At 43.5% G+C, this 27,916-nt stretch overlaps 2 long non-coding RNA genes across 3 annotated transcripts in view; one reads left to right on the top strand and one right to left on the bottom strand.

The window, feature by feature from the left end:
- Nucleotides 1-11,066: 11,066 nt before the first annotated feature.
- LOC128325769 (uncharacterized) overlaps nt 11,067-27,916 on the bottom strand; it is a 58,296-nt gene continuing 41,446 nt past the window's right edge. For both annotated transcript variants that reach the window (XR_008307620.1, XR_008307621.1), the window contains exons 2-4: nt 23,336-23,572; nt 20,692-20,871; nt 11,067-11,498 (exon numbers count right to left, since the gene is read on the bottom strand). This is a non-coding gene — a long non-coding RNA (uncharacterized LOC128325769). The remainder of the gene's footprint in view (nt 11,499-20,691; nt 20,872-23,335; nt 23,573-27,916) is intronic.
- LOC128325768 (uncharacterized) overlaps nt 22,386-27,916 on the top strand; it is a 41,254-nt gene continuing 35,723 nt past the window's right edge. The window contains exon 1 of the long non-coding RNA XR_008307619.1: nt 22,386-22,457. This is a non-coding gene — a long non-coding RNA (uncharacterized LOC128325768). The remainder of the gene's footprint in view (nt 22,458-27,916) is intronic.

Raw genomic sequence — 27,916 nt, 5'->3', positions numbered from 1 at the left:
CTCACCAGCCATTAACTTGTATCTCATCTCATCTCATCTCATCTCATCTTAGAGATTTTCAATGACAAACCATGAATCCACTCTCATATGCTACCAGAGAAACTACACTCAAAACATCTCAGAAAGAACAGAACCCAGTACGCCATGGATTAGCAGCCCATGGAGGTAGTTGACACCCTATGTGCTCTACACCACCACTTTTTCTGGGCCACCCCGGTGCCCCCCAAGTGCAGTTATGGGGCTGCTGAAATCTCCATCATTCTCTATGGGGAAGAACCTTAAAGATGCGTAAACTCCATTAAATCTTTAAAAATCAGCCCTCTGCCCAATTCCTTTGAAATAATTTTGGCTTATTCCTTGCCCCCACTGGGCACTACCACCCACCCTACTCTGCTCTGGGCCACCCCCTTTCTCCTGATGTGAAGCTATACATTTGCTGAAATCTCCATTATACCCTATGGGAAAAATCTTCTTGAGAAATTCACCAAAAATCAGCCCTTTGCCCAATTCCTCTGAAATTTGGGTGGTAGCTTCCACCCATTGGACACTACCACCCCCAACCACTAGTTTTGCCCTGGGGGCATTTTTTTTTAAACCAAAACATTTTGGATTTGGATTTTGCAATTTCAAACAAAGAACAAAATTGGGGTGTTTTAGATTGGCTGATTTTGAACAAAGAACAAAATGGGGGTGTTTTGGATTTGGACCAAAAACAAAACAGAGAAAAAACACGTACAACCCTAATTGGCAGCCAGTGCAATTCTTTTAGAATATGTGTTATATGGTCCCTTTGGGTTGTCCAAGAGACCAACCAGGCTGTAGCATTCTGTACCAGATGTAGTTTCAGGACTATGTACAAAGGCAGCCCCATGTGGAGTGAATTACAGTAGTCATGCCTGGAAGTTACCAGCATATGTATACTGTTTTAAGGTCATTTTACCTCCAGAAATATGCGTAGCTGCCATATCAGCTGAAGCTGATAAAAACTAGCATTCCTGGCCACTGCCTCAACCTGAGAAACCAGAGGTACTTTTTTTAATCCAGGAACAATGTACTTGGGAAGTCTCCTGAGAATTCACCCAAGCTACATATCTGATCTTTCAGGGGGAATGCAACCCCATACAGACCAGGCAGATTTAAAGCATCTCTTGGATCTTAACACACACACACACACACACACACACCCCATCAATACCTCCATCTTAGATTCAACTTCAGTTTGTTATCCCTCATCCAGCCCATTACTGCCTCCAGACAGACATTTAGGGAAGTTATGCCATTTCCTGATGAAGTTGATAGGGAGAAATAGATTTGGGTGTCATCAGCATATTGATAACCACCTGCACCATATTGATAATCCCCTGCACCAAATCTCATGATGATCCCATTCAGCAATTTTATGTAGATGTTAGAGCATTGGAGATACTAGGGAACCTTGTGGAACTCCATACAGTAATCCCTGCTTTGCAGAGCAAAAGTCTCCAAGGGACACCATCTGGAATCTATCTGAAAGGTAGAAATGGAACCATTGTAAGACAGTGCCACCTAATCCCACCTCCCTCAGGTGACCATGGATGATGGTACTGAAAGCCACCAAGAGATCCCAAAAGATCAACAGAGTCACACTCCTTCTGTCAATACCTAATTGGAGATCATCCATCAAGATGATCTCCAACTGAGATCTATTGATCATAGGATCAGTTGAGATGCATGATCTATGGGGTTGAGACCAAGGCAGTCTCAACCCCATAGCCCGCCTGAAAGCCAGTTTTTGAAATGGGTCTAGATAATCAGTTTCCTCCAGGAGATTCTGGAACTAAGTGTCCACCACCCTCTCAATCACCTTGCCCAATCATGTGAGATTATTGATGGACCTATAGTTGCTTAATTCTGAAGGGTCCAATGTAGCCCCCCCTCCCCCAAGGTCTAATGATAGCTTCCTTAAGGCTTTTGAAACTTTATGGCTGGATGAAAAGGGAACTGAGCACCAGTCCCCCCCACCACAAAGAAAACAAAACAAACAGAAATCGTGTGTGTGTGAAATCTATATAAGAAATAAAACCCAAGTTAAAATACAAACTCGTGTTCAAAAATCAAAATTTGTACTTGGTACAATAATCTTTTCCCCCACCATGCTTAGCCACAGGCTCAGGTAGCTCATGCACATCAATGATATACTGCAACATTTTCTTTCGTGTCCATACTTGTGTTATATCAGAAGTTGCACAATCTTGAGTCATTTGGTCCCCCAAGCCTTGAATGTGCATTGTTCGCTTTTCCACTATTTGCTTGATAGGGCCTGATTTCAATGTTCCTTTAGACAAGCCTCATATTAAGGGGGGGATCTCAATGGGCAGAATTCAGTCATGACTAAACACCATTGAAATAAATGAGACATAACTAACTTTAGTTCCATTAATTTGACTGAGACTTATGCTGAATTCAGACATATGGTACTAGGAAACTGGAGGTCCTTCACCTCCGGCTTCCCAAGCCACATGTCCAAACTAACAATACTGGAGTTAAGGGTCAAAAGGGACCTGTGGTTTCCCTTCCAAAACTCCACTCTGAACCTTCGGTCAGAGTGGAGTTTCACCGCCCTTATCTCCAGTTCTGCGATGCCAGCATTACAAACGGACACTGGCACTGTAGTTTCGGCTCCATGAAAATGGAGTTGAGGGTGGAAGCTGCTCCCTCACTCTGGCTCAATTAGCAGTGCGGGCTGTCCATTGGTCAAGAAAGAAGCTCACATAGCCAGCTCCCTCGCCACTCTGCAGTCTCACTGAATACAGAAAGGCAACTCTCCCAGATGTCTGAAAGTAGACAGGAGAGCAGAGGGAGGGAACGCAGAACCATGGGACCATTGGATCCACTGTTCCATGTCATGTATAAAGGCGACCTTAGTCATGCCAAACTTAGATTGTGGTGTGTGTCTCTGTGTGTGAGCATTGCAGAAGAATTGTCCTGGTTATTGTAGGAGAATAAATGGAGTCCGGTGGCACAGTTTAGGGAAGCACGGTTTTCTTAGATCTTTTAAATATTTATTTTTGTGTAGAACTCCATCACTTTAGTTATAGTGATGACCTCAACAAATACATATGAGGGATAAATCAGTGGAACCCCCCCCCAACTCCATAACACACTACTGAATAATGGTTACATGGAAATTGAAATGGTGACATGGAAATTACTTTCCTCAATGACCTCATCCATAATTTTATAAAACTTGGGTGTAGTATAGCAAAATGATGAGCATATTTATACTCCTTTATTCCCAAAGCAGCCAAAGTTAAGCAAATTTGAACGTGTTCTGGTTATTTCAGCAGGAAAATTAAGTGTCAGTCAACCTGATATTGTTGTCATCACTTTACTTTATCCATTTACTCATTCTCTGCATTCAGTGATGGTGCCATGGCTACATTCAATGATACATTCTTCATGTAGCTTTATCTTTGAATGTTCATGTTCCTTTGTGAATGAACTCATTTCTTTGACAGAAGTCAACATTTTCAAAGATACCCAGTTACCAACAGCAAGTTGTTGAAAACTGCCTTTTTCAAATCCTTAGAAAAGTATGTTATTCAATTTGGGGTAGGGGGTAGAATTGCAACCCTCACAAAAGCTAAATTGAAAGCAAATGTCAACTCTTTGTTTCCCTGAAGACATAAGATAAATACAAAACAGAAGTATGTGAATTGGAGTGAACAGTAGGGCTATCTACCATTAATGGAGATGACTGATTTTCTGTGATAGAATCTATCAGATCTTCTCTGCTATTTTTATACTTGGATGCACGACTTATTGCCTGCACAGTAATTAAATAAGTTGTCAATTTTTGTGTTGTCTAATTGAATGCATTTTAATTAGAAAAAAAATAACACCTCCTGGTGTGTTCCATTACATTGGTTAACATCAACATTTCTTGTTTGTAAAAAAAATCCTTTCTTCATTTTTAGCCAGTTTCTATGCATATCTCATGCCTATTTTTTTAAAAAAAACTCCTCTACATACCATAAAGTCTTAGCTGGCAATTTATTTTTTAACAGGGGACATTTTAATTGAATTTATTCTAAAATACATACAATGCTACCATATAATAGAAGAGCCCCTGGTGGTGCAGCAGTAAAACTGCCACCCTGTAACCAGAAGGTTACAAGTTCGATCCTGACCAGGGGCTCAAGGTTGACTCAGCCTTCCGAGGTCGGTAAAATGAGTACCCAGAATGTTGGGGGCAATATGCTAAATCATTGTAAACCTCTTAGAGAGCTTCCAGCTATAGAGCGGTATGTAAGTGCTATTGCTATTGCTATAATTCAGTGCAACTTTTTAAAAGTAGCTTACAAAAGTAAAAATAATGTGCAAGATCTTAGAATGTACTATTCCAATAGTATAGATGTCTTCCATCTCTCCAAAAATTGATTCATTGATTCATTCATTCAATTTCTATACCGCCCTTTGGCGGTATAAAATGGCTCAGGGTGGTTTACACAAACGTAATGTATCTGAAGTGCTTTCTTTCCCTCTTTTCTGCTAGGCTATTTTAATTAATAAAGCCACAGTCTATATTTGTTTTTACCACTCTAATATGGATAGTAATGTAGATTTTCAATAGGGAAACAATTCAAATTTTTGACGCAATTGGCAGACAAGTAATTAATTGATTGATTATATTGACATATAATCAATGGTGCAGATCATATACATATCTTATGTATTGTATGCATTATGTATTGTATATTATGTATTGATGCTAAGTGTTAATCTTAGAACAGTCAAGTATCAATGAAACTGGGTTTCATGGAAACTTTCATATATTTTCACATATATCAAATTTTGAGATATATTGAGGCTTTTCTCATGAGCAGGCAAGACCAGGCTAGTGCGGCTAAGTCCGGGTTTGGCTGCCTGTGGGAACCAGTCGGAGCCAACTGGCTCCCAGCAGTGCCTCAGCAGCAAACCTGCCTAGGGAGCCCACCTCTTAAACGAGGTTAAGGGAGTGAGTGCTCCCCTAAGCCTGTTTACCTGACTGTGTGTCAGTGCTGGCTGCTTTCAGTGCTGGCTGCTGGTGCCTGCCTGCTGCTTGGGGGATCACCACAATGCACCGTGCACTGGCACAGTGCATTGTGGGATTCTGGGAGCTGGGACAATGCCTCCTGGACCCCACTGCCATGCATCCTGCTGCCAGGGGCAGAGGCGGAGTGTCCAGGCAAGTGATATGCATGCCCAGCACCAATGGGGTGTGTGTGTAAGCTTTTCAAGGCTTCCTCCCTGCCTGCCCACCCACCCTCATGCTTGATCGTAAGAAAGGCCCTGTTATGTCCTATCCATGATCAGTCTTCAAAGGGGGCCATTGTACAAAAACCAGTTTCCCTTTTGAATTCCTAATTTAAGTTCCTTGCGGTACACATTTCCCATTAACCCTTTAGATGTACCTGTTGTAATTAAACATTCCAAGTTCAATATAGGAGCTGTCACCCATTTCATTAGTTACCTGTTAAAACAAGATCATCCTATTGTAGTTGGTCAGTTCCGAGAATCTAAATGCATTGGTCTCTTACCAAATAGATACATTCCCTAATAAGCCTGGGGAAGATTACAATAGTAGGTGCATCCATTAGTTGGTTCAAAAACTTTAAACTGGTCCATTAGGAAAAATCCAAAAGCTGCAATCTGGTAATACCTTTATATATATAACTGTAATGACACAAAGTCTTCAACCGCAAGCTTTTGAGTTCTCAAGAACTCTTTGTCATGTGGGATGATAAGCAGAGCCAAAGTTTGGGCAGAAGCTGGTTATGTTGCAGGAGTCCAGATGTCTGCAGTTCAATAGTCTGAAATTGAGTACAGGAGGAGTTATGCAAACTGAACTAAATTTAGCCTCACATTGTGCTAGACACTGATTGCACCCCCAAGCCTCAATGAAGACAGGACACACTTGGTTGGACTAAATTAGGGCCACTTTATTAATGTACAGTGAATAGGACTTGCAAGGAGGTACTTAGCTCACGAGAGTGCGGGTACTCCCCCCGTGTGGAGGTGTCTCCTAGTGAGGGCCATCCCACACCAAGGTGAAGGGCCAGGTACTGATTTGGTCAGGCACCATGTCCTGACCTCCTCTCACTGCGAGGCTTTACCCCGCTGAGGAGGGGCAGCCCGACCCACCACCAACCCAAGCTGCCCAAGCTCTGAGTTGGTGAATCGAGCCACCCCCCAAGCAGGGGCCATTCCCAGCCTTCCAGGCCACCAAAACCCTGAAGGGCTGTTCCTTGACCCCCCTCACCTCAAATGGCCCTCCAGCCGAATACTGTTACTCAATCTACCTACCCAACACCCGCACTCTTCTGCTACAAAAGTTGGGCAAACCTCTGTTTAGCCCCACTTACACCACCCTGCTAGCACTTCCCAAATACCCAGTTGCAAGTCACAGAGGAACAACTCATTCCCCCAGTTGGTCAAATGTACTCCATCCCCCCTGTACAGTGAGGCTTCCTGAACCCGAATATCAGGATGCTGGATAACCCTGCTGCCCAAGGCCTTCCAGTCTCCCTATTCACTTTCTTGCGAGCCCTATTGAAGCACAGTGCCCCCCTCCCCCAGCCCCTCCAGCTCAACCATGGAAGCAGGTTGGACCATACCAACAACACATCCAGCCATTGGGTGGAAAAACCATGCAAATCTTCGATTGCCTGCAGTATCAAGGCTTTGCCCTGTAGTAAACCAATGTCATTGCCTCCCAGGTGAATGACCAGAAAATGTGGAGTCCCCTGAGTAGCAGCATACTCATCCAGCAGGGGAATGAAAAGGTTCCACAGCATCCCTCGGCGCCCCAGCCAATCCATTTCTGCCTCTCCAGCAAGGCCCAGCTAGGTGTCCATGTTTGTCTACCGCACTTTCAGGCTGGCCCAAAACCCATAGCTGTGCCCATAGATAAGTACATGCAGAGGGGAAGGAAGCCATCGCTGGTCTGTAAAACAAAGACAGGTTAGCACTTCTGTTCACTCACTGTGGCAAAGGGCATATGTAATGGCAGTGGGCAGATGATCACCACCTTCCCAACTCCCGGATACAACCCTAAGGCAGCCTTACAGCTGCCACTGAAGAGGCTGCCCCAATCCAGAAAGAATGGGTGCCATACTCCGCCAGGTCATAGCCTGCTCTCTGCAAGGCCTCCTTCAGCAGGGACCAAAACTGGAAGCGGGTAAGTGGTGATGTGTCTGCGTGGTGAAATAGTGGGCCATCCCCCTCCCCCCGAACTTCAAGGTAAGCATGCACCACCTGCACTGGGCACAAGTCTGCAGTGGACCCCACTGCCAGGGTGATCGTTGCCCCCCTGCCCCATTGATCATTCTTGGCTTGGCGCCAGCACAATGCCACCCTGTCCCCCTCCAGTCGGACATCCTCATAATGCAGGGCCCAGGCAGACATGTCAAACCTGGAAGTGGCGACCAGATTGCTGATCTGCAAAGCCCTGAAGAAGGCCACCAGGGAGGAGGCCTTAAGCAGCCGGACCTGAAAGTTGGGAAAACATATTGTTAAAGTGTGGCATCAGCTGCCGCAGGGTTGCAGGAGAAAGAGGGACCCATGGATCCAGGTGTGGAGGGGACTTCCACACCCACCCTTCCAGCATCCCGAGCACCCGAAAGTCTGCCGTGGAGTATGTGTGCCCACCCAGCTTAGCCTGGAAGGCAAAGGAAGCTAGCCTGTCACCGATGGACCCCAGTGCCAATCCCTGGCCGTGCAGGTGGATGCAATAGCGCAGTCCATATTCCACCAGGAGAGGCCATGGATCGCCCAACCCAGACGCTGCCCTGAATGTGTGAAACTCATGAACTGCCACTGCATACCATGCCCTTCTGCTAAGTGCCAAGGATAGGCGAATGGCCTCCTCAATCTCTACTCTCCAAGGCTCCATAGGTGTGTGGGAAAGACTATGGGGAGCTCCCTGGCTGCTGGTGCTAGAGTTCAGCGCTCCTCCTGCATCTGAGATGGTGCATCCGTGATGCCATTATCCAGCCTGGGCACATGCTGCACGGCAAACTGATTGTTGTGCCGCAAGCAGTGAAGTGTAAACACTGCACCAGGCACATCACCCTGGGACTCCTGGAAGTTCCTGAATTGGTCATGTGCACTGTCGCCAGGTTGTCGCACTAGAACTGAATGGCCCAATCCTCAAACTCCCTGGTCCAAATGTGCACTGCTACTACTATTGGGAAGAACTCAAGGAACGTCAGGTCTCGTGTGATGCCCCTCCTGTCCCACCCCTCGGGCCATCTGGCTGAGGGTGAAATCTGGCTGAGGGTAAAATGTGGGTTGAGTTTTTTCCTTTAAAAACTCAACCTACATCCTGGCATCCTCCCTAACATCTTGGGGGGGGGGGCTTTAAACCCTCTGGTGGCATTGCACAGCCTCCTGAGGAAGGCATGCCCGGGTGTTATAACCCTACACAGAAAGTTCAAGTGACCCACGATGGATTGCAGCTCCCTCAGCATAATCTTCTTAGCCTCCAGTAGGCAGCCCAGCCACAGCTCCAATGCTAGAACCTTATCCGCTTGCAGCCGGCAGCATTGTTCCTCGGTATCTATCCATGTAGTAACCACCTTCAAAGGTCAAGCCCAGGAGGTCAAAATTGTTCGGATGTACCAGCAGCAGCTGAAAGGCTGACTTGATGTCACATTTTCCCATCAATGCTCCCTTCCCCTGCGCCTGGACCATATTAACTGCAGCTTCAAATAATATGGACTGTACAGAACACAGCTGGGGGTGGGGGGTTTGCGTCATTCACAGAACTGCCCGCAGGGGTGATGTATTAGGTGAAACTGCCCACTGGCCTTCTTTGGAACAACCCCCAGAGGTGAAACCCTAAGGCTGGGCACAGGTGGCACAGGGAAGGGGCCTAGCACCCTCACCTCCTGTACTTCCTTCTCAATTTTGTCCCTAACCACATGCTCCATTCCTCTCATTGATCACAAATTTTCAGCCCATAAACTGACCCTAGGATAAGGGACCCGAAAACCCCATCGGAACCCATCACCCAAGTAGTCCTGCACCACTGGGTAGCACTGCAGTAGTCACAGCAGGGGGCTCAACCTCATGGGGCTAGGTCCCCTTTGCCAGAGTGGGGGAGAGGCTTCCCCTTTCCTGGCTGCTTGGATATCCCTGGGGCTAGAGCAGGCCCCTGGCCCCTTTTGCAGGTGCTAAAGGGGTGTGGGCCCTCGCAAACAGTACAGGTGTCCTGAAAATGACACGGGCGCTGGGAGCACGCTCCTGAAGATGCAAAACTGGCAAAACTGGCCTACTTACCCAGGCACCTGGCCCCTAGCAGGCACTGCAGCAGATTTCACCATTAAATGTCCGCTGTCAGGGTACTCCCCATTCACTGGCCGGCTGGGGTCCATAATCCGCAACCAGAGCTGTTGATGGTGACAATCCCAAGGGAGAGCTGGGTTTGGGGCCGAATGTCTCCTGAAAGCCTCCTCACTTGTGTGACGTCAGCGGCGCGCGCATGTGCTGATGTTACTTCCGCGTTTTGCAGTCAATAAGAGGGCAGGGGCAGCAGGGAAGACCACTGCCGCCCCGAAGATTTTACTTAAAAATGGAGTGCCGGAGGGGGGAAAGCGGTGGGAGGGGTAAGTACACCCCCCTGCCCTTAAAGCGACACCCCTGGTGTCAGACTGTGCCTCTGCGGTCCGTGCACATCTCTAAGGTGTTGCACTACATAATAGTCAATAAAAGCCAAACTGGGAAGTATTATCTAGTGGCTGGAGCACAAGTAATCCCAACCTCCCGCCACCCCCCCAGTCCCATCTTTAGGTGGTAGAAGACCGTTAAAACTGCAGGTGTTTGGGCAGTTATAACACACCCTGCTTTTCCCTCTTCTCCTTTTGTTTTTTTGCTTTGCTTTAACATCAAGTCTGACGAACAGTTCTGAAGTACCCGAATGCTTGCCTTTGTGTCATTTTGGTTGGTCCTAATAAGGGTTTTACCAATTGGTGGCATTCGGAGGGAAAATAGATGCCCATTATACAAAGTGGAGATTGAACTTGAATGGTATGGCTTTACATTATGTTTAAATGTATAACAAATTGCCAGAGTGCTCCAAAAGGGAATAATTGTTTTGTTCAGTGATCAAGGGCTGAAGTGCCAGCAGCACTGGCTTCCAGAGGGATTCATCCATATAAGTCAAGTGTCCATATCTGGGTCAGGTAGTGCCAGATGGAGCCAGGTAAGGCCAGAATCTGGGTCAGGTAAGGCCAGCAGCATTGCCTCCCAGTTCTCTAGCATGCCTCTGAAGGAGTGACTGTCCCTGACTGCTCAAGGTATGAAGGGTGGTTGGGATCAGAGATACAGGCTGAGGTAGATTCCCATCCTCTTCTGATAGGTTCTCCTCCAGGTCAGAGTTCAGGTGAACTACAACACTAAGACTCAGTCAAAGGGCTCTTTAGCCTCTCTCTATCTACCATGAACAGCAACAGAGAACATCTGGGAGCAAAAGAAGGCCTTATTGGAGTGTATATGCACCACAATACATGTTAATCTCAGTGTTGCACAAGACACTTGATTGGTTTTTGATGCAGCAGACTAACACAGCTACTGCTCTGGATTTTGCTGTTATGTGGTGTTGTCTTTCACCAAAGAAGCTTAATTCATAAGACCTGTGAACCACACATTTGTGTGCTCTTCAATACAGGAACGTGAAATATAGCACTACTGACAAGATTCTGACATCTCCATGTGAATGTCAATTTAGTGTGGCCAATACATTTATGTCAGCCTGAGTAGGCAGATAACATGAACCAACGACATAGAGGTGCAAACTCCCCTTGCTATTCCTCTCATAGAAGTGTCAGCTTTACAGTCAAATGATGACACTTCAGTGTCAACTTGCCAGTTCTCTTTATTCATGCGATGGGAGGGGAATGAAATGGGAAGGTGGGTTAGAGTGACATCGATAGGAGAGAACAAAGGCTAAAAATTGCTTAAAAGGAAGTAAATTAAAGATAAATAGAGAGATTCCTAACAGGAAACAGCAGACGCTAAATAGGAGTTAAAGATGTTTTTTATATACACAGCATGCAATGATAAGGCATGGAATAAACATTCAATAATATCAAACAGAAGCCTGATTCTTGTACAACAGATATTATTGCTTGGTGTGCAGTCTTTCCATATATTTAAGGAGATGTCTCTTCCAGGTAGCAAACAGAAGTAAAATTGCCACTAGGCAAATCAGATATCTGTTTTGGTTTACTGCTTTATTACCTTGTCTTAGCACTGTTTCTTTGTGACTTTTCCTTTTGATATAGAATGCTGGAAACTTCTGTAGCCCTTGATTACCTTTGCAAGGATAGCTTCACTGCTGCTTCTGAAGTCGCTTAGGTTTCACGGCAAGGCTGCAAAGTATTACTTTATAACCTTCCACTTGTGGAGAAGTTCTTCTTCTTTCAATCATCATCATCATCATCATCATCATCATCATCATCATCCGACAACCATCTTTTCTTTTAAAAAGAAGGGGGGTATTTTGAATATTTTATTTTGAAATAAATAATTTCCTTTTTATTTGGACACCACCAATAAAAATATATTTACTCATTTACTCAGATGAAATGGCTACAGTTCAAGTAGTTCATATGCAGTTCATATGTGAATCTTGTAACACAGAAGTAAAGATTTCAGTAGCCTTTGACATTGATAACTTGAATTTTGATGATGGTAACTATCAAAAGAAGTATGTTTATTATATACAGCTGGGCAAAGCAGCTTCCCCCGCTTTCTTTTCATTTACAAAACAGCCTGCATGTTTCACATCACAAATCTCTTTGAAATTCAGTAGTGACTTGTAGTCAAAGAGGCTACACACATGATGCATCCAGCATCTCTGATAACAGTCTGTCTTTTACATTAATCAAATGTAACAATAGGCTTATTACAAAAGTATTAATAAATGTGCCTTTCAGAGCTGCCAAAGGAATAGCAACTCATTATTTTTAAAAAATAAATGTTACCGGCAAATTTTAGAATCTCATCTTCAGTATTTTCTTTTGCATTCCAAATTATATTTCACCCCAACACCTTTTATTCCAGCACTCCTAGTCCATGAGCCTATGAAGCTACCTGGTGCCAGCCTTCAGAAATGGGTGTGAAAGATTTATTTTTCTCTCATCAATAGACAGATTGTGTATGGTATTACCAATAGAACTTGAGTTCATACAGGGCTGCACCATTATGTAGCCTTTGTCTCACTCACTGTGGTGATGCCCCCCCCCCAATCCGATGAGCAAAATAACTTGATCTAAATAGTTGGGGAAATGATTGAAATGTATAATTTGTTATTATGTGAAGAAACAAGAGAGGACATGGTAAAATTAATAATGGTAAAGTGGGTACATGAAGTAGGTTATAATATTAATTTAGAGGTAAGGCAGAAGCGGTGGAAGAAAGATTTCAAATTCACAGTGTGATATAATGTAAAAGAGAATTTGATAAAATTGATGTGTGGCATTTAATACATAAGAAATTGGCCCTAATTCACAAAAATGTATCTAATAAATGTTGGAGATGTAGAGAAAGCGAGGGGTCCTTTTATCATATGTGGCAGTTTTATAGAGAAGTAAAGAGGCCTTAGGATATGATTTATGAGGAATTTAAAAAGATTCTCAAATGTATGTCACAAGAGATTTGAACCCTTTCTGTTGGGCTTAATCAATGAAGAAATCCCAAAAGAAAACAGAAATTTCTAAATTTATTGTATTAGTAAGAGATGCCATTCAGGAAGTTTTTTAGAAGACTGGAAACCCTCTTATAGGAAAAAAATAATGTAAACTTGGATTTCTCAATGGGGCTTGAAATGTAAAAATAACAGTTGGGGAATTTGTTTGAGTAATGAAACTAAAGGGTTATGATGGTAAAATATGAAGAAAATATTTATATGAGAGCAAATATAGATGTTACAGTATAACTGTGTTGAAAGATGAACTGGAAGTCACATTGGTATATTGAAAACTAATAAAAATATAAATGGAAAATAACTTGATCTAAACATAACAGCTTTTGGGTTAAATAGTGATCCATATGTGCATGTGTGCACACATGCTGTATGTCAGTTTAGCAAGATTTTAAGTACACATTAACTTCTGTCATATTTCTTGCAACACTGTATGAACTGGAACAATTTTCCAGTGCTGTACCTGTTTAGTCACTGTTTTTACTGTTTAATATTTTTTTCTGTTGCACAAACCACCTTGAGGCACTTCCATTGTGGATTTGAAAAGCTGGGGCCCTTCTCTGGTAATATAAATCTATTTACTGGAACTAGACTTGCTGTGCCCCGCATTCTGCTCTATTTGCCTTCTCATTTCACTTGTAGAATTTCTAAAAATAATTCTAGAATTGGTGCATGCACAGTTTGCTGCCCCTTTCAGCTAATGTCTCCCTTTGAATATATTAGTGATGCACAGTTCCAAAAGGAATCTTGATGTATGCTTGTATCAGGATTCCTTTTTGTGTTACAATGTAATCAATGTGCATCTTCAGTAGTGCTCTGCAATAGAAATAAGATCAGGTAATTTGATACTGTACTCCCAAATTGAGAGGAAAATTTTGTTGGGGAGAATTTCATAAGCTTCCCTAATCAGAACCAAAAGAGCCTCAACAGATAAAGAACTGTGCCCTTATCTCCCAGCCTCACCAATTAAAATCTGCCCTCACTGATTAATTAACTGTGGCTGGGATCCAGTAAGCTATCTGAGGTGAGCTGTAGGGCATGCTACAGCAAATTTTGACTTATTTCTCCGAACAGGATAATTCCCCATTATTACCACATGCTTATGAAACTCTCATGACTTGCCATGTGGCTTCCAGAATTTTTGTGCAAGAAGCAAAATTCTTGAGCTAGGTGCATGAGTCTTTGTATCTGCCCCAAAGCTTCAGCTAACTGATCTACTGATTATATCAATTAAAGGCTGAAGTCCTAATAAGAAAGACCTTTTCAAAGGCTTTAAATATGTCCAACCCAATCCTCCCCTTGTTTATTTGGTGGTAAATCCCACGGGGGAACTTTCTAGGTTCAAATAGGATTGCAAGCCCAGACACCAATTAAAAACAAGGAGTTATAAATAGAATTGATTTATTATTTCTATTTATTTATTTTATTTCCATACCACCCAAAACGTGCGTCTCTGGAGCCTACTTTCCACTAATTTGTGGAAATATAATAATGGAGCCTACTTTCTACTAATTTCCACTTTTCCTCCAAATAATGGATCCTACTTACCTCTAATTTCAACATCCACATAATATTAAGGGTTTAGAGTCATACTATTTGATTACTGCTCATGGAAATTAGATGCATTTGTCCTCCCCCACCCCGATACAAATTTTATCATCATCATCATCATCATCGTCTTGTTCATTTGTTTGTTTGTTTATTTAATGTATATACTGCCTGACACGAAAGGCTCTAGGTGGTTCACAAAAGTAAAAACAATAAAAGCAGGATAAAACAACCATTTTTAAAAAAATTGAAAAAACATTTACAGATTACTAAAAGCCAGGCTAAAGAGATGCATCTTGAGGGCTCTTTTGAAGGCAGGTAAAGATATTGAATCACAAATGGCTATAGGAAGTGCATTCCAGAGCCCAGGAATGACTACAGAGAAGGCCATCGCCAGGCAAGCTGGCAGCATCCGGAGACAGCTCTCTCTTGAATTCCTTAATGTGCATTCTTTAGAAGAATGTGCTCTCCCAGGTAATTCGGTCCTATGCCATTTAGGACTTTAAAGGTAATCACCAGCACTTTGTATTTCATCTGGAAACCTATTGGTAGCCAATGCAATTTCTTTAAAACCAGCATAATATGGTATCTCCGAGAAACCCCGGAGACCAATCTAGCCACTGCATTTTGGACCAACTGAAGTTTCTGAGCTACATACAAAGGCAGCCCCTTGTAGAGCGCATTGCAGTAGTCAAGTCTAGAGGATACCAGAGGGTACACCACAGTTCTGAGATCATTATTTTACAGGAATGGACACAGCTGTCGTATCACCCAAAGTTGATAGAAGGCACTTTTGGTCATAGCTTCAGCCTGAGAAACCAGAGTGTGGCCTGGGTCCAGAAGCACTCCCAAGCCATATTCCTGTTCCTTCGGGGGAATGCAACTCCATCCTGAACAGGAAGATCTATCACATCCCTCAAAGTATGTCCCCTTACCATGGGTACCTCTGTCTTGTTCAGATTCAGTTTCAATTTATTATCTGTCATCCAGTCCATTACTGCCTGTAGGTAGGCATTTAGGGGGTTTATGCCATTTCCTGATGTTGAAGTCATGGAAAAATAGATTTGAGTGTCATTAGTATATTGATAACACCCTGCTCCAAATCTCATGATGATCTCACCCAGCAGTTTCATGTAGATGTTAAAGAGCATTGGAGATAGAATGGAGCCCCGAGGGACACCATAAAATAGCTCTTGTTTGAGAGAGCAACTATCTCCTTGTGACACCATCTGGAATCTACCTGAGAGATAGGATTGAGGTACTTGTAATGTGCATGGCCACATTTTCAGTATGGAAGACCACAATGAGAAGATGCCCATCAGGATACCTTAAGACCTCTTTCCACCTGCTGTGAATTTGCTTTGCATTGAACTGTCAACACCTGGGATAGTGCTTATACTTTGAGTATGCAGCAACATACCCCAGTTAGGGTTTCTTAAGACACCCCTCCTCACCCATATATTGCAAATTTGGTTGGTTTCTGTTGGGCTGCAAATGTGATTAGAGGAGCATAGACAGACACAAATTCACAAAGATGGAGATTTCATAAGCCTTCTTTCCTCCAGAAAGTAAGCTAAAAACTGAGGTTATGCAAAGCTTCAAGCTGGTATTTGGTTCCAAAGTGAAGTGGGTTGCTTTGGCTGAATTTGACCCAAATTGAACTGCTGGTCTTTAGATCCAGTTGAGCCCAACTGGGCCCACTTCACTTCAGGCTGGCCCAGTTTAGCAGTTTCCCCACCTACCTCCTCTTTTGACTTCGTTACTTATGGGCAGAAGATAAGTACAGCTGTAACAATGAGGTTTTCTCCCCCCAAAAAGCTTGCTAGAAGAGAAATAACACTCAGCTCGAGTGCTGCGGCACTCGACAGAGCGGCAGAGTGAAGTGGAGAGGGAGATCATGCGGTGGGAGGCAGGCCTGCCTCCCCACCAGCCCTCCTCCCTCCAGCATATTTGGTTGTGTGCACAACCTCTGTGTGTGAGTATTGTGTCTATGGTGTGGGAATGATTTGTGCATAAGAGTGGGATGCAAACGGCACAACTGTGTGCACACAATGCCAATATAGAGTTTCTGAGAGAGTAAAAGGAAATTGACATAGAGCAGGTATTACATAACGCGCACACACAGACAATCCTAAATTTACATATATCTCCACTTGTACCTACAACCACTAGAAGCCTAACATTACAACTGAAACAATATTCCTATGAAGAAAATAGTATATGAATGTATGTTTAATTATTCACTAAGACCTAGCTTAAAATATGCCTATTCTATTAAACAACAAATATTTGGTGGGTGGGATCTTCTCTTAACGGAAAGGGTTATTTTAGTGATATGGGGAAATTATGCTCTATATACCTATAGATTTAGTTAAAACAAGTGGTAGTAGAGTTTCTACACTGTCTAGTCTCCTTAATTATCTGAATTCTGTGTGGGAGCAAATAGTTCAAACTAGCTGACTCCGCACAGAGCATCTGTGCGGTAGTGCACTCAGCCTTTGGCCTCCCCTCTAGAGACTTCGCTTGCTTGTCACCCACCCTTGCCGCTTGCCCTTTTGTGTCCCCTATCTGCTCACCTGGCAGCTGTGGCCATGCAGCCCACCCACCTGCTTCTTGCCTGTACATCCCAGCCACCATAACTGCCCAGACTCTCTCCCCCCTCAGCCCCAGCTTGTTATCCCCCACCCTCAGCCCGTTTGTTCTCCCCCACCTTCAGCCCCAGCTTGATCTCCCCCCAGCCTTAAGCCTCAGCTTGTTCTCCACCCAGCCTTCAGCCCCAGTTTGTTCTCCCCCAACCCTCAGACCCAGTTTGTTTTCCCCCACCTTCAGCCCCAATTTGTTCCACCCACCTTCAGTCCCAGTTTGTTCTCCCCCCCACCTTCAGCTCCAGTTTGTTTTTCCCCACCCTCAGACCCAGTTTGTTCTCCCCCCTTCAGCCCCAGCTTGTTCTCCCCCAAACCTCAGCTCCAGTTTGTTCTCCCCCACCAACCTTCAGACCCAGTTCCATTTCTCCCCCCTGCCACATTTCATTCCCCCCCACCCCCGCACAGCGTTCTCCCTTGGTGGCCAGGCTGTTTTCCTCAGCAGCCGGCTGCCACTTCTCTTTGGCCTGCTGTCTGCTGGCCTGCTTCTCCCCATGCCCAGCTATCTTCTTCTCTCCCCACTCTGCCAGGTGCTTTGTGGCTGGCTGGCGGGCTGGCCTCTCATGCCCACCCACCCTGTCCAGCCCATTCTGGCTGGCGGGCTGGCCAGAAAGCCAGCCCACCACCGCCTCCTTATCCTGGCGGCCAGGCCAGGCCACCACCGCCTCCTTGTCCTGGCTGCTGGCCTGCCGCCTCCACCTGCTTCTCCCAGCAGCCAGGCCAAGGCAGCCCACCACCGCCTCCTTCTCCCAGCGGCTGGCCAACTGCCTCCTGCCAGGCGCACAGCTCCAATGCCCGCCCAAACTGTTTGCCGCCATCGTTGTGAGCTCTCGCAGGATTTCCACAATGCTCGCAAGATTTCCGCCACACATTCCCCCCCCCGGCACATCTTGGAGAACTAAATATATAGATTATATGGCATTTCCATTTGTTATGATCTTCCTGTGCAGCAAAGGTAGAATTTAGCATAATTTCTCACGCACCAGTCACCCAACAATTATCAAAAGTCATTAAGCTGATTTAAATAAACACCCATATTGCCAATGTGCTAACTAGTAGTAGGCAGTGTTTAATAAACATTACCCAAGAAAAATTAAAATAGAAAATGTGTGATATAATGTATTTCAGGAAGATAACCTTAATGGAAGTGATTTGCTTAATAGCAGAGGGAGTTTGAACATAATGAGAGGTTCAAAAACACAAAAGAAAAAAGGCAATGATATTTGCTAGAAAGTGAAAAACCATGGCATACAGGGGAGGGTGAATCAAAAGCAGGGTTTGGCAGCAATAATGGGAGGGTCATAGGTAACTGGCAAAACAAAGATTAGTGGTTGCCATGATGCACAGTTCTATTGTCCCTATTAGAAATCGTGGTGCCACTGCTGCACATTCAGAAGCAGAGGCACTGATGCTAAGAACTGGCAGTAGTGCTACTAATGTTACTGGAATTTTTCTCATTCATGACAATGAGAATTAAAACAAATTTGATTTTTAAATTTGATTTTAAAACTGATTTTTAAAAAACGTGTTTAAATTGCTTTATACTGTATTTTATATTTATTTTTGGTGTTGTTATTTTATGTGTTATATGTTTTTACTTGATGCTATTTTGCTACCAGTGCTATTTTGAACCAGTGCATATTGAACCAGTCCCTGGAGACTATGTTCTGCTGTGATGCTTTTAATGAGTTATTTGCAGACAAAATCTCTTGTATTCAGGAAGACTTGGATTCCACTGTTTTTGAAGAATCTATTAAGGTGGTGTCCAGCAATCCCTCTTGCAGTATTAGATTGGCTCAGTTTCAATCTGTGATGCCTGAGGACAGGGACAATAGGGATGTGCACAAATTGATTTTTTAAATTCCATTTGTATCTGAACGGAATCACTCTTGATTTGTTTTGGATCCAAATCTGCCCCCCCCCCATCACCTCATATTCGATCTGTACCTGGATTTTCCAAATCTGATTTGGGACAAAAATGGGGTTACGGGGACAAATGATTGGGGTGGGTGGTAGTACCCAATGGGTGCAAGGAAGCTACCACCCAAATTTCAAAGAAATTAGGCAAAAGGGTGATTTTTAACCAATTTTTGAAGTTCAAGCATCTTTACACTTCCCCCCATAGGGAATAATTGAGATTTCAGCAGCCTTAGTTATAGCTCCATGTGGGAGGCACAAGGGTGGCCAAGAGTGGGTGGTGGTGCGTGGTAGTGTCCAATGGGTGGAAGGATGTTATCACCCAGATTTCAAAGGATTTTGGCAAAGGGGTGATTTTAAACAATTTTTTAATTTGGCATATCTTTGTGGCAGATTCAGGGCAGAAATGGGGTTCCATGGGCAGAAGAGTGGGTCAGCTTGTAGTGCCCCAATGGGTGCCTGCTACCACCCAGATTTCAAAGAAACTGGTGAAAAGGGTGATTTTTTAAAAAATTAGCACATCTTTAACCTTTTCCTCCATAGGGAATAATGTGGATTTCAGCTGCCCCATAACTCCACTTGGGGAGCACCAGGGTGGACCAGAGCAGGTTGTGGTGTGGTGCACATAGGGTGCTAACCACCCCACAAACCACAAGCCCATAGGGTAGGGATGTGCAAACAGGTTTGACCTCCGAACCAGTTCAATGTCAAACTGGTTCGGTTTGATGGTTCAGGGTTGAACTGAACCCCTCCGTTCTGTCCAACATCAGACCAACCCCCTCCCCCGATGGTTCATGATTTTATTTTCTAAGTGAATTTTTTTTAACCTTTCTCCCCTTTGGGGGAGTTCCTTGGGGCAGCGGCCAAAATGGCAGCTGCCACGCATGTGCAAATGGCCTCTGCAAGGCCTGGCATGGCTCAGAGCCTCACAGAGGCCATTTGTGCATGTGTGGTGGCTGCCATTTTGGCCACCGTGTTGAACTATGGAGGGCTGAAGAACCAGCCAAACGTGCCAGAGGGGGTGATTACGGAGGCCGGTGGAAGAGGGGGAACCTCCACAGACCCCCTCGCCACCCCAAGGAACTCCCCCAAGGGGAGAAAGGTTAAAAATATTCACAACCCACCAGCCCCGAACTGAACTGAACCGGGGGGAGGGGTTCGAGGGGGTACCAGACCGAACTGGTCCGGTCAGGTTCAGCTCCGGTCCGAACTCAAACTAAACTGGACCAGCTGGTTCCTTGCACATCCCTACCATGGGGTACTGGGTTTTGATGCACCAAACATTGTTTTCAATGTTTTAGGTGTTATGAGAGTAGATTCTTTGGTGGGAAATGAGAGCGGATTCTTTTTAAGTTCATTCATCATTTTCACCCAAGAAGATTATGAATGAAGAAAGATGCACCAAAGATTATGAATGAACATATTTGTTCATTCATAATCTTCTTTGGTGCAAAATGATGAGTGAACTAAGGGGCATTCAGTTCGATGTCGGACCAAACAGGTTTGATATCGAACCTGTTCAACATCAAACCTGTTCGTACATCCCTAAAGTCCTTGGTATTTGCTCATACCTTCCCTGTTACTCTGTCTCCAAGCTGGAGAAAACTTCATCTGATTAACTTCACCTGATTAACCCACTCCTCTCAATGGTAATGTGCATGACTTCAGTTGTGAAGTGCACAATGTAGTGTGTGTGTGTGTGTGTGGTGTGTGAAGGACCTTCATGGCTTCTGAAGCCATGTGCGTCATGGCTCCTGAACAGTCACATATGAGTTTGCTTGGTGCGTGCAACATGGATACAAAGCAAACATATCAGCTGACTTTAATATATGCCAATTCAAAGTAAGACATATACCTTACCTGATCGTTTCCTTGGGTCATCTTTCATCTCTCTAAAAAGGCAGGGAGCTAAACTTTGAAGATTAATAATCCTCACATACAAGATGAGCCAGTGTTAAAAATACAATAGACTTTGCAAGACTTTCCTCATTCATGGCTCAAGGCTATTGTTGGCCTTACAAGGCTTTTGTAAGCCTCCTCCTTAAAGAAAGAGAAAGAAAACAATTAGCACTTCTAAGGTACTAGGAGGACAAGCAAGAAACTCAACAAACTGTCTGTGGACAACACACAACTGGCTTTTGGGGGGTGCCATTTAATGGCCTGTTTTTATATTCATTGAGAACTTTGATGTTAAATGGCAGCGGACTTGTACCCAAAGATCCACTAATAATGGCGCCGCTGTTACTAAGCCCAGCTTTTTGATTCTGAGTTAATACATTTCCGCTAGGGTAGGGTTGCAAGAGAATAGTGGAGGAGTGGTGCAAGTGTCTCCTCTCCCCTAAGCAGACAGCATCAACTGTGACCCAAGCCCTCCATGTGAACATCTGATTGCATGAAGACCCAGTGCCTGCAATCTTCTCCCTTTTAATTTTTAAAACTTTTAATGTTTTAGATCATGTGCCCCTTTGGACAGGAGCACTAGTATTTAGGGGGGGAAATAGCGGAGGCCCTCTTGCCTTATGCAATCAAGCAGGATATAAATCAAATCAGATAATGATTGATTGATTGATTGATTGGGAAGAATGATTTGAACCAGGCTCTCCATATGCTGTGGGCTATAGGAGTGTGAAGGAGAACAATTTGTACAGCACCTACACAATGCTACGTCAGGGCTGCTCGGCTGAATGGATGAACTGGGGTGTAGGATCTTGTTTTACAAAGGTGCTGAATATTCTCACAACTGTATACAGAAATGTTCTTGACACATTTGTTTTTGCCTTATATAGAAGACCAGATTTTATTCCTAGGGGGTCAGCCCAAAATATGTTAAGCAGTGAAGACTGTGTAATAAGAGACATTTATCCTATCTTGTTATGGTTGGTATCTTCATAAATCTTACATTGTGCTTTAGCTCTTTTTACCAAGTGAGGGAGATAATGGTATATCGCTTTGGGAGGTTTGTAAGAAGCATTCCTCTACCACTCTCTCTAATTTAGGCTGACTAGAAGGAGCATTAAGCAAATCCCTTCTGTTGTGCTTAGCATTTGAAGTGCAATGTATAATAGAACTTGATAAATGTATCTGGTGTGCTATTGTGTACTCACCATTTTAAAAAGTCAACAACCACACTCTATGTCTAAGAGTCTAAAAGTGATTCACTATATTTAGGCAGCCAGATTGGTCTCTGGGGTATCCCAGAGAGACCACATTATGCCTGTTCTTAAACAGTTGTACTATCTGCCAATATGTTTCAGAGCCAGGCGCGTAACAATGATAGGGCAAGGGGAGACAGTTGTCTGGGGGCCCCACTGCCTGGAGGGGCCCCCCAGAGGCACCTCACGTGACTCCCCATTGCCCCCTGCCCAGCCCCAAGGCCCCTCAGCCACTTGCCCTGTTCGCCGTCTCTCCTGCTTGTTCTGCTGGCAGGCAATGAGCAGCAGACAAGCTGCAAAGAGCTCCTTTTCTGCCGCCTCTCAGCTGATCGGCGGGTGGGCGGGGCTTCCACGGAGGTCTGGTGTAGGCCTCTGTGAAGCCTGAACTCCAGTAGGGCCCAAGCCAGCCAGGAAGGAGGAGGCAGCCAGAGAGGCCTCCACTGTTCTCTGTAGCAGAAGACCCCCTGCTGCCAGGTAGAGTGTGAACTCCTTTTTGTGGTTACCTTCCCAACCCCCCCCCACCCGGATATATAGGGATCTGCTTGCCATAGGGCTTTGATATGGGGGGGAGGGACTGAGAAGTCTCTATTTATTTATTTTTAAACAGCTTGGAAAATTTGCTGGCTTAAAAAAAACTATCTAAAAAGTCCTATAAGTGGCTTGTTTCATGGCAGAAAATTACAAAAACTTCTGGAAGAAACAGTATTATATTTATTTTATTCATTCATTCATATATTTATAAATGCACTTATGTTCAAGTTGTTTTGCAACCCAGAAGGTCTGAGTGAGAATTGTGAAGCATGTGTGGTGCTTTTATTTTATTTTTCTTGTGTGTGAACTGCTCCCCAATAACTTGCAGGGACTTCAGGGTAAATCTGGCCAACATGTGAATGCAGCACCTCTATTCCAGAGGAGAGGTGTGTTAAAGGGCTTTAAAAGCCTCCTGTGAAAAATCTCCTGGAATCAAACTTGACTGAATTTGTTCAGAATTCTGAGAAAACAAACATAGGCTCACCCTGCATGGTTGAAAGTCTCCTTGGCTAATCTGCAGTGAGGGGGCCATTTTAATCATTCATCTTTCTAGTGTGTTCTAGGCATTAAAAGTAAAACAAATGTATAGTACTCAATGTATATAACTATATATTGTGACGTGTGCGTGTGTGTATTCAGTGAAATGTATTTCCAGGCAGCATACTTATTTTGGAATATCAGACTTAAATCCTTGGGGGCCTGGGGTGTGCGGAGGCCCTGGACTTTGAGTGGGGGGGCCCCATTTTAAAATCTTGTCTCTGGGCCCACTCCAACCTTGCTACGCCCCTGTTCAGAGCAAAGTACAAAGTGCTCGTTATTACCTTTAAAGCCCTGAATAATAGCTTAGGCCCGGGTTACTGAGACAGTGCCTTTCTCTACAAGGTTCCCACCACTCATTAAGATCATCAGGAGTGGTCCATCTTCTAATGCCAATGGTTCATCTGGTGAAGAACTGGGATTAGGCCTTCTCAGTTGTTGCCCCTGGGTTGTGCAATGGGCGCCCTGTATCCACAGATAAGATTATCTTCTTTGGAGAGCTTCAGGAGAGCCTTAAAGACCTGAATGAATGAATGAATGAATGACATTCCTTGTAAATCAAATCAAATCAAATCCTTTTCACAGACCAGTACATAATAATACATACACGCAGAAGGTCAACAAAGTAAATCATACGAGTCATAATGTAGTATCTACAAGTTATACCTCAGACAGAACGAATAGTTTAAAATCATGATATGCTCCTTGCGAATCTTGCTGGCAACCAAAGAAAACAGAACAAAACATCCTTTATTGCAATTGAAAAGCAACAAGCACAAAAGAAAAAGAAACAAACCATTACTGAAAACCTAAACGGAGTTTACAAATTATATAACAGTACCTAGCCATTTTGTTAATGACTTCATCATCAAGGCTGGACAGTAAATATGTCAAATAAAAATCATCTGAGTGCCCAGGGGAATTTTGCAACAAAGGGGACACTAATCTATTATAACCTATAAAGCCCTAAACAGCTTGGGCCCTGGGTATTTAAGAGAACGCCTTCTTCGTGATGAACCCCACTGCCCACCCAGATCATCTAGAGAGGTCCGTCTACATTTGCCACCGGCTCGTCTGGTGGCCACTCAGGGACAGGCCTTCTCCGCTGCTGCCCCAAGGCTTTGGAATGCGCTCCCTAGTGAAATAAGATCCTCCACATCTCTGACAGCTTTTTAAAAGTCTTTAAAGACGCATCTGTTCACCCAGGCTTTTAAAAAATTTTAAAATTTTAAGTTTTAAAAATTTTAAATTGTTGTAATGTTTTAAACTTTTTGCTTTTGATTTAACTAATGTTTTACTTTCTGTTTTTATTTTGTTGTAAACCGCCCAGAGACACAAGTTTTGGGTGGTATAAAAATATGTTAAATAAATAAATAAATAAACTTACGCGGGCATCCCTAAAAAAGTTATATGTGCAGTAGTCTCCACTTCACCAGACCCACAGGGGCAAAGTTGAGCAGAGAGAGGGATAGCTTTAAATCTTCCCTCCATGACAGCAGATGGAAGTGTATTTAGACAGGTGAGAGTCAAAGCACATCTGAATTTAGGGGTAATAACGAGACTCATATAGCCTGCTAGTTTAGTGTTGAGCATTTGATCCCCCATAAAAACATTCTTAGGCAAGGAAGCAGCCTCTTCCTGCAGTTCCATATCTGTGATGCGTTGTTGAATCTCACTCCTGGCCAGGTCCTATACCATTTTGATAATCTCATCCTGAGAAAACTCATAATGAGTCAATTTATCAATAATCTGAGTCTTCCACTTAAAACTAAAATGATGTCTTAATGAGGTGGGCCAGTCTTACACAAGAGAAAACAAATTTTAACCAGAATAGAATGATAGTCCTCCAATAACAAGTTTCCAATCTGATCAAACACACTTCACGTCCTAGCACAACATTAGGCACGCATCGGGGGACTAACAATAAAGATCTCAAAAATTTGGATTGCAGGGCTTCTAAGGCCAAAAAATTACCTACAGGTTTTAACTGGGCTCCGTACAACAGTTGAGGGTGAACTTTAGTAACAAATAATTCATCTGTGGCAGGAATGTAAGAGGCTCCCTTCAAGAAATAGAAAGTAGTAATATGATTTGTGGTTAACTGTGCCATCAATAGAGTGGATTTGAGATGGGCATTATGTGACCCTGACGAATGAAAGACCATCCCTACATATCTGAAGGTGTTAACCTGTGCAACCCTGTGACCATTGATGGACCACTCAAATATTGCCTAGGTCATTTCGCAAAGAGTAGGACTTTAGTTCTTTGGTAACTGATCTCAATGAACTCTTGGGAGCAAAAATTTGAAAGGAGGCCCAAGGCACGTTTCAAACCAATTGGTATTTGAGACATGATTGCCATGCCGTCTGCATATAAAAGGACAGAAACATGATTGTTTGCTATTTTAGGAGGATGCGTAGAGGGGTTTGAGACATGACTGAAATGTCGTCCGCATATAAAAGGACAGAAACATGCTTGTTTGCTATTTTAGGACGATGCGTAGAGGGAGTAGATATAAAGGAGACCACCGAGTGGATATATATAGATTAAATAATAAGGGAGCTAGGATACAAGCCTGCCTCACACCCATGTATGTAGGAATTGCAGGACATTCCTTGTAATACTGCTTAAGGTAAAATTTGATGGCAACTTTAATCCCATAGCAAACACATGGTGAATTCCTTCCCCAACCCCCATACTTGCAAGAGGACATCCAGTACTGGTGACAGGCAGATTATGTTATCCATATAATAGCGTGACCAACAACCTGGTTTACTGTTGGCCCCAGGAAGGATTGTGTAGAACCCCACTAAGCACTCTCACAAATCTTATTAAAACTTGGATTTCCTCAAAACTCCACACATATTTTGGCCAAGCAGAAATCATCAGATTGACAAACATTTGACTGAGGTGACATTTGGTGATAACTACAGACTTTGCTTGAACTTCCATTTTTCGCCTTGTAGTTTCAAAATTTCGGGGGGGGGGGGATACTTCAAGCATTGTCATCTAACTTAACTGGAACATGGCACATTTGTATATTATGAAATCTTTTTTGTCTTAAACATCTCTTTGCTTCTTGATTGTTGTCAGAGGATGCATTATATTCATCCTCCTGCCACAATTGTTCATTCATGCTACAGTATATCTGCATTTTGAACATCTGTCTTCCTCCATCCCTTTCAAAACATGGAATAATTTCTCATTTCATTCTTCATGAAGACATCAGTAAAATAGGTCAGATGTTGTCAGAGTTCAAATGAATGTAACAAAGTGAGACGGTTGTCAGATTTTCTTCTTTACAATGGTGACTCTACAGTATCCGATCTTATGTACTCTGCTGAAGCACACATAATTCTATCTGAAGAGGTGTGGATCATAAAGAGTGTATAAAGCATTAACAGCATGGAGGCACCATGACTTTTGCAAAGTGAGTTAAATGAAGAAATACTAGGGCTGTCAATCCATTAAATAATCTATATGTATATTTCTCTAAGGCGTACCTGTCACTAATCCCATGTGTAAAGCCAAAAGCCGTGTAATAAATCTATTAAACACGTAATATATACATAGTCTGAAAAGACAATAGCACTGAATGGGTCAAACAATGGAAGAATCCACCACAGTCCCTATAAGAACATGGGTGCATACACCAATACAAAACAATAGTCAATTAGAGTCATTGTTCCGGAATAAATAGTCGAAAAATCAGAGCCCAGAAAATGAATTAGAGCGTGTAATCCAAAGATAACATCCAAGGGGGTGTCCCATGAAGGATGAGATGTAATGCTGGGTATATTCGCTCTTATTTTCAATCCTTTTTTGTATACAGGTGTTGAATTATATTTATTTTCTCAGTAGGTATTTCTGTTCATGTTCTTTCAATATGCATTCCTGTTCGTGTTCTCGACAGGTGTCCTAGGCTGTAGACCTGTTTCCTCCTGCAATGGCAGAGCTTCGTCAAGAGAAAAGAAGCTGAATATTTAATAATTTTTTTTTTAGTTAATATACAACATTTGTCATTGGTATATGTCAACCCAGGCAATAACAGAAGTCAAAACACATTTACTTACATTTGTATTCTTCAATAGTGTCACTGCACTATAAGGTGGCTTTTGAATTCAAAAGATCCTACCAAATACCAACTCGTATAATCCCTGTGGTGTCGACAGAGTCTTTTTATATCATATGATTACAACAGGTGTAATCATTGTAATCATTGTTGCATTAATTAATCATTGCATGGGTGCAAACAGTGTATGCACCCATGTTCATATAGGGACTGTGGTGGATTCTTCCATTGTTTGACCCATTCAGTGCTATTGTCTTTTCAGACTATGTATATATTACGTGTTTAATAGATTTATTACACGGCTTTTGGCTTTGCAGCCTCTGTTTCCTGTTGGGTTTTCTGTGCCTTCCTCGTTCTTTGCATAACTAATCCCATGTGTGGCAGCTCTCACGAGAGTTCACCAGTGAGCTGCCGGCAGGGGGAGATGAAAGCGGCAGCACCGGTGGACAGGCTTGCAGACGAGGGGGGAAAGAAAATGGCAGCGGGGGTGGGGATGACGGCAGTAGGCGGGCAGGGGAAACAAAAGCAGTGGGGCGGGTGGGCGGGGAATGAAAGCAGAAGCAGGGGGGCTGAGAGCAGAGGGAAAATTGCAGGGTGGGAGAACTAGAGGCACACATGCTCTGCGCCCGGGCCAGCTAGTTTAAATTTATTTGTCATCTGCCTTTCAATTAATCTTGCATATTACCAAAACTTTAAGTCCCTCTGTGAGATACTAAAGGAATGAAAGATCATTTATAGCTTAACAAAAAGTAATCATTCACTCTAAGGAAGAAAGGGCAATCTTAATGTTTCC

Source organism: Hemicordylus capensis, chromosome 5 (assembly GCF_027244095.1).
Source record: "Hemicordylus capensis ecotype Gifberg chromosome 5, rHemCap1.1.pri, whole genome shotgun sequence".
NCBI classification, from domain to species: Eukaryota; Metazoa; Chordata; class Lepidosauria; order Squamata; family Cordylidae; genus Hemicordylus; species Hemicordylus capensis.
This window is presented reverse-complemented; position numbering and strand designations above follow the sequence as displayed.